A 14,892-nucleotide genomic window follows, 5' to 3' on the forward strand; every position below is an offset into this window, starting at 1 on the left:
TCTTGTATTTGCAAATATTTTCAAGTACTTGCTCTTTCTTGATTGTGTCTTGTATTTTGAAACCTAAATCTACTATGGCGAAGTGTAACCTGGATGTCCTGCTTTACAAACTCAAGAAGCAAATGTTTAAAGTTTTGAAAATATTTCCAATTACTGACTCAAGCCGTCACCTACCTCATTAACCAAAATGTTTCCAATACTCTCTTTAGTTGATTCCACAGTTCTGGGGACTAAGGCATGCTCTCAACATGGCTTTCATCTGCCTCCCTGTCCCATTAAAATAAAATACAGGTCAGAAGCTTTTCAATGGTTCACTCACCCTCCTGCAAGGGATGTTATCCTTTACCAAGGCTATAATTCTTTGATCCAAATCTTGGCACAAATGACTATATGTGTCTCTATGAAAGTAAAACCACATTCTCTGTGCTGACTTTGGCCATAGGGCCCTATGCCTGGATTCCAGAACTTATATACTGCCACCTCAAAGGGTGGCCTTCTAGTAGCTTACCAGGCAGGGCTGGTCTCACATAGATAATTCCCTTTCAACTCATCCACTACAAAGGGCCAAGGACATTTGCCTTTTAAATCTTCAAATACTAAGGATCTGATTACTTCCACCTTACTAGGAAGATGAGATTTGCAAATAACCCTCTGAAAAAAGCAACCCAATATGCCTCTAGAAAAGGTTGTGTTCATTACTCAGGAAGATTCCAAGGTGATTTTTTTAGCATATTTTTTCTAGAAAAGTGAAAAAGAAAATATTTGTCAGGGCATCCTACATCATGAAGAAATTATTATAACTGCATTGACTGGAGATCTAATAATTTATTTAGTTCCACTGTGAACTAACTCTAGCAAAATATTTTATTGTGATCAAAATAATGGAGCCACTAATCATTAAGTGGCATTAAATATATTAATTTAACTTATAATTTATGTTAACTTATTAATTTTAATATAATAATATATTAAAGTGTAGTTACAGTATGTATGTAATATTCTGAAATTAGATGCCTATTACTTGATTTAGGTGCTCCATGGACATTTATTGCCTATTGACCCTCTATATACTCATGTTGAATTTTATATATTGGATGAAACTGGGTCTTGATATGATGCGATATATTTTTAAAAATATTTTTTGAGTGTTTACTATGTGCCAGGCAATTTAAGAAACTGTAAAATAATTCTTGTTTAAGTGTTTAGATGTTAGGGATACAACAGGGAACTAAACAGACAAAAATCCATGCCCTCATGGAGCTTACATTATAGTCATTTATACTTTTTCTTGAGTGGTGTCCTTTTAAAGTATATTCTGTGATCTCTTATACGACCCTGAGTAATTCATAATTCACTATTCATAAATGACGAGATTCTAGTCCTCACTATGTAAGAGCATATTCTAAAGTGTAAGTCATAAGTAGTTTCCCATGGGTAGAATTTGAGATTTGATATCTTACTTAAATTTCAGAACATCAGTTACAGAGGAACAGCACTATTGTGCAAAAACACTCATTTCCAACTATTTCATTAGTCATTTTGATGTTGTTCCACATCTGACAGGAGAAGACAGTTTCATCTTCTGAGGGGACTGAAAAGATGAGGGGACTGCAATATGGAAATGCCAAGTAGGTGACTGAAGGTGTCAAATACACAGTGAATACCATTTGCCACCATTTTGAAAATTCTCATTAAGGTATGATAAAATCTCTTATAAACGTTACTGTTTTTCATAAGTAGCTCTTAGCAATTTCTTTAAAATGTTTGATAGACAAATACACTGGTGAATGAATAAAGTGTAGGGGATCATGGGTTTCAAAAGTGCATATTCCAATTAAAGCAACTCATACCCTCTTCTTCAGTCCAGTGAGACACAGTAAGATAATTCTTATTTAAAGGAAACTTAGCTAGTTCCACCTTATTCCTTATGCTGTTTGTTAGAGATCTGTCTTCAGCCTCCTGACTAAATAAAAATGCAGAAAAAATAATGTATTTTAACAAGTTCCCAAACACATTTTGCTCGAGCTGTGATTCTTATAACAGCATTAAGATCCAAGAAAATAAAACTCGAGTCTGTGGGCTTTCAATATTATTTGTTTCCAGAATGGTGGATATTTATATTTGAAAGGTTCTGTACTAGAGATAAATCAGCATACTTATATAATCTTCAAAAAGGATAACTGAGGTCAAAGTTAAGGAACTCTAAAAATCACTGTGAGAAAAAATATCTGGAACTTGAAAATAGGAAAAGATTACTGGGTATTCTCTCAGTGCTGGGCTTGTACTTTTGATCAACTTCACAATGGTTAGGATATTTCACAACCCATTGGAGCAAAGGTTAATTTGAAGATTTTTGTCTGGTAGAGATGCAAATAATTTCATTATGGTAAAACCGGTAAATCCCCAAATTACAGTTTGCTGTAACCAGTTTTCTGTCAAACTCCCCTATCTTATTTTAACATTTCATTGCTAATCTGCCTATGAACACCTGCCTTCTCAAAGCTTTTTTAGGCCAGTTTTACCATCTTCTGGTTGTTCATTAATGTAATGAGTTTAACACAATCTTGGACATATAATCATGTTATATTTGTATAAAAATTATGTTTTATAGCCTTTTAAAAAAGTATCCTTTAACAATAGTTAGACCCCGGGGCTCCTGGGTGGTTTAGTATGTTAAGCATCTGCCCTCAGCTCAGGTCATGAAGTCTTGCATCAGGCTCCCTGCTCAGTGGGGAGTCTGCTTCTCCCTCTCCCTCTGCTTATTGCTCCCCCTGCTCTGCTCATGCTATCTCTCCCTCTCTCTCTCTCTCTTTGTCAATAAATAAATAAATAATCTTAAAAAAAATAGACCCTTTTTTAACTTAATGCCTTTCTCTTTATTTTAATGGTTCTTACAACCCCCTTTTTACGGAGCTCTAAGTGGATAGAATGGCATAATTTAATGAATTCCTAGTCCTGTCACTGACTACTCATGTAACCCTAAGTAACTCATAATCCCTCATCCATAAATGGTGAGATTGTACAGGTTAGTTTGTAAGTGTGAATTCTAAAAAGTAAGTAATGAGTTGCTTTGTATGGGTACAATTTGAGATTTAATTCTTAAATTTTAGAACATCAGTTGTAGAGGATAAACCTGACCCTCCATTGAATAGTAAGGCTTTATTTACTCAGCAGTATATATATATGGAGCAATTCAAAATATGTTGGCATGAGTCCTCCACAAATAATTTGCACAGTTAGGAATCAGTCTCTATTTGCATGTTACTTTCTCACACTCTGATTCTTCCAACTTGAAGCAGTTCTCTCCTACATAACTGTACTTGACATATCTTTATAGATATCTTTAATATATACCTATATATCTTTATATATTACATATATCTTATATATCTAATTTTTCATATGTTTACCCCCGTCTACTCAACGACAGATAGGAAGCAGTGGAACCATGTAGTTCTAACATGACTGTACTTCTCAGAGAGAATGAACTTGGGGTCTTCTATTATCGCTCTATCTCTTTGTATAAATTAATATAGACACTGGGAAGATGCAAAGTAATAGCAACAATAGCTATCTTTCTGGAATATAATGAATATAAGTTGCTTTCATAATCATTAGAAAAGAAAACATCTTTTGATTTGGATTAAAACATATAAAACTTCAAAGGTCTCCCTTTTGACACAAAGCAAACTCTGAGCTTCTCAGAGGTCATATAATGCTCATTGCCATCTGGCTCCAACTACATGTCCAGATTCCACTCCCATCATTTTTTCCCAATAAATTCTATTCTATAGCTACACGGGAATTTTGTGGTTTCCAGAGCATGTCACATATTTTCATACCTTTGTGACTTGAATCATATTGTTCTCTTAGCCTGAAAACATTTCTCACCATCTTCACCTGAGGAAAAAAAAAAATCACCATGAAGGTCAAAGCCAAATTAAAATGTGGGCATCTTTGTGAAGCTATTTTCTGCTCTCAACTTAAAATATATAGCACAGCTTAAACATGAATTGTGCATTTTTTAACAACCATATAGGTTCTCCAGAGTAAGAAGTGTCTTATTTCTTTGTATCCTCTGGAATTAAAGTAATAAAAAATAATAACAATAATAATAATAATGATAAATGAATAAGTGGATGAATGTAAATCATGCTGTAAACGTCTTTACTAAGGACTGGCTACCTACTTACGGTTCACTATAGCCTGTTTATACAATATTCTTCTGTCTACTTCCCATCTCTAATCTACTATTGGGTTATACATTCTAGAGTGTACATGATCATGTACTTTCTTCTTCCTTCTTCATGGTTTCACCCTTGTTCAGTCATTCACAATTTTCTACCAAATCATTCTGTTTTCTAGTTAGTACTCTGGTTCCTTTATGAGAATTCTGTTTCTCTGAGGTATTACACAATTCCCCACTTCCCTCTATCCTAAGAACAATCTTCCTCTGTAGGACTTCCTCTCCCAGATACCCTTTGCCTGATTGTGGAATGCATAGTCGCCTGGACATAATAGCTTTTCAAGAGCTGATTCAGTCAGTATTTTCCTCCCACCCAATTTCCCAGTCACATATATCTAATTTATTAAACTTCCTTCTGTGTAAGAGCAGTGATCCTCAATGGTCAAGGGAGCTAACCTACCCACCACCTCCCAAATACCAATCCTTTTTCTGACACTCTTTTTCCCGTCTCCTGGGAAAAACAACTATTAGAATTCTAGCAACTATTAGAAAATTAATGAGAGGAAGTACAGTGCTTGGGAAAGAAACAAATGCCTCTTTAGGATAATGGAAAGGAAAAAAAAATAAGTGAATTGAAACTGGATGGGGCCACTTACCAGCCACAGAAAGGTTGAGATCAGGTCTACAGGGTTTTTTTTGTTTTGTTTTGTTTTGTTTTGTTTTGCTCTGGCCATTTTTATAAAATCCATTTGGGGTGTTCAAAGGGGCTTCAAGGTTTTACTTCTTTTTTTATGTTATGTTAATCACCATACATTACATCATTAATTTTTGATATAGTGTTCCATGATTCATTGTTTGCATATAACATCCAGTGTTCCATTCAGTACATGTCCTCTTTAATACCCATCACCAGGCTAACCTATCCCCCCACCCCTCTCCGCTCTAGAACCCTCAGTTTGTTTCTCAAAGTCCATAGTCTATCATGGTTCATCTCCCCCTCTGATTTACCCCCTTCATTTTTCCCTTCCTGCTATCTTTTTTTTTAACATATAATGTATTATTTGTTTCAGAGGTACAGGTCTGTGATTCAACAGCCTTACACATTCACAGCACTCACCATAGCACATACCCTCCCCAATGTCTATCACCCAGCCACCCCATCCCTCCCACCCCCCACCACTCCAGCAACCCTCAGTTTGTTTCCTAAGATTAAGAATTCCTCATATCAGTGAGGATATATAATACATGTCTTTCTCTGATTGACATTTCACTCAGCATAATACCCTCCGTTTCCATCCACGTCGTTGCAAATGGCAAGATTTCATCCCTTTTGATGGCTGCATATATATATATATATATATATACACCACATCTTCTTTATCCACTCATCTGTTGATGGACATCTTGGCTCTTTCCACAGTTGGCTATTGTGGACATTGCTGCTATAAACATAGGAGTGCACATACCCCTTCAGATCCCTCCATTTGTATCTTTGTGGTAAATACCCAGTAGTGCAATTGCTGGGTTGTATGGTAGCTCTATTTTCAACTGTTTGAGGACCCTCCATACTGTTTTCCAGAGTGGCTGCACCAGCTTGCATTCCCACCAACAGTGTAGGAGGGTTCCCCCTTCTCCGCATCCCCGCCAACATCTGTCGTTTCCTGACTTGTTAATTTTAGCCATTCTGACTGGTGTGAGGTGGTATCTCATTGACATTTTGATTTGGATTTCCCTGATGCCGAGTGATGTTGAGCACTTTTTCATGTGTCTGTTGGCCATTTGGATGTCTTCTTAGGAAAAATGTCTGTTCATGTCTTCTTCCCATTTCTTGATTGGATCATTTGTTCTTTGGGTGTCGAGTTTAAGAAGTTCTTTATAGATTTTGATACTAGCCCTTTATCTGCTATGTCATTTGCAAATATCTTCTCCCATTCTGTCGGTTGTCTTTTGGTTTTGTGGACTGTTTCTTTTGCTTTGCAAAAGCTTTTTATCTTGATGAAGTCCCAATAGTTCTTTTTTGCCCTTGCTTCCCTGTCTTTGGCGATGCTTCTAGGAAGAAGTTGCTGCGGCTGAATTTGAAGAGGTTGCTGCCTGTGTTCTCCTTAAGGATTTTGATGGACTCCTTCCTCACGTTTAGGTCTTTCAACCATTTGAGTCTATTTTTGTGTTGGTGTAAGGAAATGGTCCAGTTTCATTCTTCTGCATGTGGCTGTCCAATTTTCCCAACACCATTTGTTGAAGAGATTGTCTTTTTTCCATTGGACATTCTTTCCTGCTTTGTCGAAGATTAGTTGACCACAGAGTTGAGGGTCTATTTCTGCACTCTCTATTCTGTTGCATTGATCTATGTGTCTGTTTTTGTGCCAGTACTATACTGTCTTGATGATTACAGCTTTGTAATCAAGCTTGAAGTCCGGAATTGTGATGCCACCAGCTTTGCTTTTCTTTTTCAACATTCCTTTGGCTACTCGGGGTCTTTTCTGGTTCCATACATATTTTAGGATTATTTTTTCCATTTCTTTGAAAAAAGTGGATGGTATTTTGATAGGGATTGCATTGAATGTAGGTCTACAGGGTTTTTTTCAACTTAAATCAGATTACAGTTAGAGAATATTGAAGCCGAGTTAGAATTATTAGGGTTAAAGGTAAGGAAATAGGAATAGGGAAAACACCAAGAATTTTTGCTTTCCCAAATAATAAAAGCAATAAATAGAATTAATAAAGCATCTGCTATTTAAAAGGAGCTTTGTATACACTATATTTTCTTATTACAACTAGCAAGGAAGGTATTATTTTTACTGTACAGATAAGTAAACTGACCTTTAAGAAAGGTAAGTCTCCAAGGTCACACAGAGAGGAAAAGACCTAGGCCCATTTCTGCTCTTCTTCTTTCACTCTGTGTTTTCCATAGCACAGCTAAATTCATGCTAAGATTGATGGTGTCCTTAACCTCTAGGCACGATGAGTTTAGTCTGGGTTATAGACATAACAAGAAAAGGAAGTGGAGTCTGTGTATTTAGATTGTGCTACTAAGAAAGTTGCTTCAAACATTTTGGTGAGAGTGAGTGGTTAATTAGCCAAAATTAACTGATGAATAATAGGAGAAATACTGAAGTCCGATGACTAATTTAAGGCCATAAACACAGACATCACTGACTATTTCCAGGGCTGACAATATTTCATATGCAAAGCCACTGATGAATTTCTTTGGCTTGCTACTTGGCTTACTTTAAAGTGTTTTGAAGTTTATTGCCAATGATTCTTCCCGTACACTAATAGCTAACATTTATTGAATTTTGCCTTGGGTCAGGGACTGGGCCTGCGCTTACATGGATTATCTCATTTAATGCTCTTAAAAGACTTATAAGTTGGATAATACTATCATCCTTACCTTGTTTATTCAATGAAGGAGGCTCAGAGGCGAAGTGACCTGTCCAGGGCTTAACAGACAAAACTATATTGAGGGGATACTATTGATTTACAGCACCAGTGGGTTAAATCATACACGTTTCAAACATCAGGATAAAGGCATCTCATTTGAAAAGAAATGTCATTTATAAAGCAAATGCATTGAAACCACTATCCTATAAGCAAAATTAGACCACAATGGAGAACAGTTCAGCAGAAATGTTATGCTTAAAAGATTGCTTTTGGTGGAATTTTTTTTTATACCGCTAAGGAAAGCTAAAAGTAGTAGGAATCTCTAGCTAGTTAAGTAGAGGCATCTTTACATTAAACCAAATCATGTATATGAAAATAGTATAATTTACAAAACATTGTATATGCACGGATCAGTTACACAACTGATCAGTCTCTCTGATTGGGCCAATTTTACAGTTCCCAGCAGGGACAGCGGCTGTAACCATGGCAACAGGTACTACAAATGGGAGGCATTGTTATGAAGTCTCCAGGCTTAGAGATTTCATTCAACCAGGTTAACAAAAACAGACTTCCTCACGTTTAAACAAATAAACATAAGTCTTTACATCAATATGAAGAGTGGTTCAATATCTTAAAGTTTGTTTTTTGTTTGCTTGTTTTATATGTAAAAAAGATATATATAAAATATTTTTAGGATTTTCCAGTAAAAGTGTTTTTCCTTTATACTCAAATTCACCTCATTCTACCTCAAATTTAGTTCGGTTAGTTTCAGATATGCATGACTGTGTTCGACTTTTGAAATAATAAAGTGGATTCAATTTCTGACATCAATTATTTTCATTGGTTTCTTGTGTAGATTAAAAGTACACCGCAAAAATGTAATTTAGATGCTCCTGCCAATTAGCCCTCATACTCACTTACTGACCCAACAATTTTAATAGTCTTGTTTTGAAAATCACATTTCTCAAATGATAATTTAGTTATTGAAAATTTATACATTATGATGCCAGTAATACATGTTGGTTTCTCCTTTCTGCTTTTTGGATGCCAGCCATTTATGAGCAGATAAATAGGGACACATAAGGACATGGGGCCCCTGAATATGCTGGGTTCCCCCTCCCTGACACTTTGTGGGAGAAAAACTTACCAGCTTATCAGCCCTATACTTGAGAATTCTATTATGTCAGAAATCCCCTTGCAACACCTCCAAGAATTCTTGTACTGTGCTAACTGCCTGGCTTACCTCTCTCTAGCCATTATTTTTCTTTCTAAAGTTCTGGATAGGGAGGGGGATGGGGGAAGATTGGAGAGAGAAAGGGGAAAGCTTGTCTTTATATCTATGTAATTAATGTATCTATGCAAGGACAAAACAGCATTTAAAATTTTTACCTGTAAAGCCACGGCTTGTATAGTTTTTTTTTTTTTAAATATTATCCTTCTCATTTTATGTATATTTTAGTTTCCTATGATAGGAAATTCCTTAATATCACTTTTTTTTAAAGATTTTATTTATTTATTTAAGAGAGAGAGAATGAGAGACAGAGAGCACGAGAGGGAAGAGGGTCAGAGGAGAAGCAGACTCCCTGCTGAGCAGGGAGCCCGATGCGGGACTCGATCCCGGGACTCCAGGATCATGACCTGAGCCGAAGGCAGTCGCTTAACCAACTGAGCCACCCAGGCGCCCTCCTTAATATCACTTTGACTATGACTTTTTTAAATGAGAATTTCAGAGGAAAGAATGCAGAAATGAGGAAGAGAGACAGGGAGAGAAGGAGAGTGGAAACTCTGGAGCAATAAGAAAATTCTACTGTGCACATCCCATGTTCAAGCCTCCCAAACCAAGGAAAGAGGGAAGATTCTACAAGTTAGCAGAGGCAAGGAGGCTGAGAAAAGAAAGTAACCACAGGCCAGTCTCCCTGGTTATCTTGTGGCCATCTTAGACCTAAGGCCACCAGACAGTATGGGAATCTGGGTGACAGCAAATGGTTGCAGCAGTGATTCAAAAAGGCCAGCACTGAAGAGAAAATTCTCAACCTGACAAAGGCTTCCTTTGCTAACAATTTGCATTTTTTCTATCATTTTGCAATAATTCCTTTTCCATTTGGCAAGGGCCGTGGTTATCCTGTTTTTAAATATGGGTTGGTGGGTTGGAAATGATGAATCAGAGAATAGCTGTATTAGTTAACGAACTGCAGGTTAAAAATCTTGAGCAAAACTGGGGATTGAAATAAAGCTCAGGGGGGAAATGATCAAAACATGAAGATGTAGGGTGCAGAGGGGATGGGAGGAGACACCCTCAAGGGAGATGGATCTGCACCTGAAGCTCCACCCTGGGTGAGGGTTTGACAGTTGGGACTGAGAGGCCAGGTCCCAGTTCATAGTTTGCTTGTCAAATTCTACCCACTCCCCAAGCACCCTAGGACCAGAGCAGTGCAGCCCCCAAATGGCCCCTTCCACGAATTTTAAGTGCTTTCAACGTTCCAAGGAGGCCTTACCAGACTCTTCAATGTCTTAATCTGTACAACAACCTTGCAAGTTACACACTACTGTGCACATTTAATGAGAGAAGACACTGGGGCCCCAGAGAAGTCCAGTATGAGCCATGATTGATGTGAGTCCAAGGCCTGCCCTGTATAGCCTCTGAACAATGCTGTTGGAGCATCTAAAGTAGGAGGCAAGGACTCTTTGATGAATTCTTATCTTAAAAAGGAATTCATTTTCAACGAAAAAGACATTCTCTGAACATAATTATTCACCTTATGTCAATTCTATAAAACACATATATACTACAAAAAAATACAAGCTATTCACCCCTGCACATACTATTTCTTCATTATAGCTGTTGATATAGCTATATGTAAGCATACGTAATTAAATTAAAAGTTGAAAATTCATGCCAGATACAAGTTAATACTAAATGTCAAGTAGAAGATACAATATTGGCATAAACATTACCATATATGCTATCTTGAGATAATAATTTTTTACATTGAAAGAGGTTGATGTGTGTGTGCATAATAAGTAAAATTGCAGCAGATACTGGGGCATGAGAAGATCTCATTGATAACTAAGAAAAAGTTTAAAACTAGGTAACTGCATCTATAGTGTTCAAAATATGATAAAGTGATCATCACATTCTATACTTTAAACATCTTATAATGTCAATTATACTTCAATAAAGCTGAAAACTATAGTAAAATTAAACAGTGATATAAACTTGAAGAAAATGGGTGTTAGCAAAATAAAAAACAGTCAAGAAATGCCAAAGACTTAAACTTTGTACTAGGCTGTTATTTGCCTGCTTATTTTAGCAATGGAGAGCTCATGAGTGTTAAGAATGAAATAGTTTATTTTGTATTTTTTGCCTGTCTCCCCACCCCCCACCTTTAGCCCTAGCACAGTGACTGACAGAAAAGACACACAATACATGCTTAATGAGTAAGGAACTGATTGCTGTGAACTAAATGATTTATATTTATCAACCTAAAGTAGAGCATAGGTTCTGTCAGACTTCCTCTAACTCCAAATACATGCCCAGAGACAAAAGATGGCTGTCAGAAGAGAAATATCATTAGTCAGGTGCTTTATCAATATATTCAATAATGCCCAGGACATATTTGAAGCTTTAGAACATCTGAAATATCAGAGAATGGAGGAGAATACTTATATGTAAATACATATGTTTGCAGAAGGGAAGGAAGTTTTCATACCATTAAGTATTTAAACTAGTTGAAACAGTAAGATTAATGTTAGGAGGAAGACTTCAGTCAAGGTTAGTATGGAGAAAAATGGTTTTTACATTTTTTGAACCAAACATGAAAAAAAGCAGAATTATCATTTTTTCCACAGAGTAATTTTTTTTTAAAGCTAAAAAGTAGTTTCAGACTCTATCAGTATTGTCATCATGTTCACTTGCCAAACTCCGAGCTGTTAACTGGGCAAATTCTTAATGGCCTCAGGGGCCTCTCTCAAACATAGATGCTAATCCTTCATCTTCAGATGGCATTAGCTTTCAGCTAAGTCTTTATTTCTGATGGAATGGTTCTCTCACTGTTGTGGTGAAAAGAGAAACATGCACACACCAAGAAAAGCTGCTGAGGGCATTGCATGGCTTGCTGCTCTCTGGTGTTTTCTTAATCTACTAATGTCTGATGCTTTCCTTTTTTTTTTTTTTTAGATTTTATTTATTTATTTGAGAGAGAGGGAGAATATGAACAGGGGGGAGGGGCAGAGGCAGAGGAAGAAGAAGGCTCCTGGCTAAACCGGGAGCCTGATGCAGGGCTGGATCCCAGGACCCTGAGATCATGACCTGAGCTTAACCAACTGAGGCCCCCAGGTGCCCCTGATGTTTTCCTTTCAATGGAAAAAGAATGTCAGTGAAAAACAAAACCACAAGTTGTCTAACTTTCCTTTTACAACGTTTGAGATTTCCAAGTAAACAGTGTCTGGAAGCAAGCAACATTGTGCTCCTTAGCTGTAGATTTGTGGGACCCTGATGGTCTGAAGGGCTCAAGCATTCCTTGACCTGTGGCCCCACAATCTATCCAATATAACACTTCTTTGCAACCCTAGGGAGAGTATTGGGCTTTTCTAGTGAAAGTAACAATTTCTTTCACTGAGTGAGGGTGGGCTGAGGCACTTAGAGAAAAGCTTCACTATAGTTTTCACAAAGAAGGAGCAGCAGAACATGAAGAGGGAACTCCTGGTTCTAGTCACTAATCCCATCACAGGTGGCAGCCTGCTTTCATGAGAGTGTGGCAGTTTGGAGATGGCTGTTGGCAGGAAGAAAGGGTTAAATAAAGTTACTTTCATCCCTATCGTGCAGAAAGTTTTTCTCAGCTTAATGAAAACAATAAGAGCAATGCCAACTCCTGCCAGATGTAGCCGGCATCTTGGAACAATGAGATAAAGCAGTGCACTCATTAATACCTAGGTCTGTCATCGTGCTATGGCCAGCGCCTCAGCTATACATTGCTGAGTCAGGAGGGTGGAGGCATCTGAGAGATAGGCATTAGATATTAAACTGGAGGAGGCAATCAGGCAATCTAATACGTTACTGTTACTAGTCTGGCCCACAGACAAGCGGCAGCCCGCACAGTTCCTGAGTGCATGTTAGACATGCAGAATGGCCATCCCCCCCACCCCACACGGGTCTTATGGAATCATAATTTGCATTTTAACACACATAATTCCCTCCCATATGACTTTATGCACATTACAGTACGAGATGCACTAACTCATGGTATTCAAAGGACTGGGCAAGCTCAGGCATGGCTTAAGAGTTACCTTGTAGAAATGTGAGATCCAGTAGGCAAGATGAAGCAAGGGAAGAGGCGTAAAGACGCATTCAGAGGGCCATTTGATTCCACAGCCACATTGCCCAGTAACAGTAGGAAGCCCACACCCTGAGGACTGGTCGGGTCAGAGTTGGGGTGGGGTTGAATGGAAAGGGGGGGCTAAGAAGGGCACAATTCAGCCCTATTCTCTCAGTAGGTGGTCAAGCTCTTGGCAGAAGGATGGGGTTCTCACAAAGGCTGGACTTCAAGTTAAGGTTCTATTACTAAGCAGGGAATTAGGATGCTAGTTAGAAGAAATGCAGCTTTATTGCAAACCTGTTGATTTGAATACTTGAGCTTAAGAGGATTTTGAATTTGAGAATCTTGAAACTCAGAGTCTATTCAAACACCTCAAAAAGCACCTTTGTTGTCACACCTGACCTATTCGCAGCAACTCTTAACTTCTGCTACTGATCAAAAGGCGTCACTGATCACCTGATTCACTTTTTGCTCTAATTAGAACTACCTCTCCAACCTGAAGGCAGGTGCCATCAATAAGGCTCACAAAATTTGTGGAGGAAAAGGGAAAGAGAAGCAAGGAGGGCACAGAGAGAGAAGCAAGGAGATCATAAATATTTTCCACTACCCCTTAATCCTTCCAGATGGACTCCATTTCTCCTGGAATGTATGTGTATCTGTTACCACTAGTCCGGGGTCAGGAGATCTTCTTTGTCATGTTCTTATTTTCTGACAAGGAACATTCTGAAGGAACATTCAAATTTAATTCTATGATAACATTCCAGGAGAAAGGGAGAGTGAACTCAAGAGAAAAGAGACAGAGAAAATCCAAGTCAATTTAAGTTTTTACTACTTAGTTTTCTGTTTATTGTCAGAAATCTATATACACAATCAATATGTTTGGTTAAAACACACACACACACACACACACACACACACACACACACACACCAAAAACCAAGGACATTTCAAGCCCTAAAATTTGGCCATGGAACCTAAATACAAATGAAGATGCATGTCTGTATCTGTTTATACCTCTGGGACAGCTATGTTTTGTTTTGTTTTAATACTATAAGACAGGGCACTTCCTCATTCTTCGTGTATTTATTGGTTTGTTTTATAATCTCTCTAAAATGATTCCACTGAGAAAATTCCAATTCCATGGGAACATGACCAAACAAAATTATTTTGCTTTCTAGTTCAGAGATGGGGTTCTGAATTCAATTTGCTCTAAAGGTTATTTCATTTCAAAAGTCACTAAAATAAAATTAAATAAATAAACAAATAAATAAATAAATGTATAATACATTTCCCATTGCTATTTTAAATGTTGTAACTGACTCTTTGAAAAAAATATTTTCTTTTGGGACTACATTCTAGTAAACGGTAGTAGTTTCAAAAACCTTAGAAGTTAGAATCCATAATGTGCTGGCTCATGTAAAGGAAAAAACTTTAAAGACAGAATGAAAAGGAATGAGAACATTTGAATATTGGGTGATAGAGTTACTGGATATGGTTTGCAGAAATCTGCACAACCTCTTTCTAACACTTAGTAGATACCTACTGAACACCCCCCCCACACACACACACACACTAGCTTTTCATTTGCCCTGACAAACCTCTACTCTTTACCATAAATAATCTTTAGATTCATGTAATGGCCCGGGTCCTTGCTTAAATATGTATTGGGGGATGTCACAAAAAAGGCAAAGGACAGGAATGTATTGTAGCCCAAGATACCTTTTATGATTATATGAGCCAATAATTTTGGAGGATGACTTTGCTATCTAGAAACGTTACTCTATTCGCACTTGTTCACCTGTCTCAGTGGCCATATTAGTATGTTTTAGATATTAGTGTTTTAGATTTTGCCAATTATGTTTTTCAAATTTAAAAAAATCAGTTAATAAAACTTAATGGTACTATCAATGTGGACAAGAACAAAATGTCTTAACTATTCATTTGAAAGGGAATATTAAACCCAACTCCTCTATTAGTGTGGAAGATGAATTTGAAAAAAGTATCACTAGA

This window comes from Eumetopias jubatus, unplaced genomic scaffold, assembly GCF_037043125.1.
Source record: "Eumetopias jubatus isolate StellerSeaLion01/CBP00866 unplaced genomic scaffold, mEumJub1_p1.0 scaffold_16, whole genome shotgun sequence".
Classification (NCBI taxonomy): domain Eukaryota; kingdom Metazoa; phylum Chordata; class Mammalia; order Carnivora; family Otariidae; genus Eumetopias; species Eumetopias jubatus.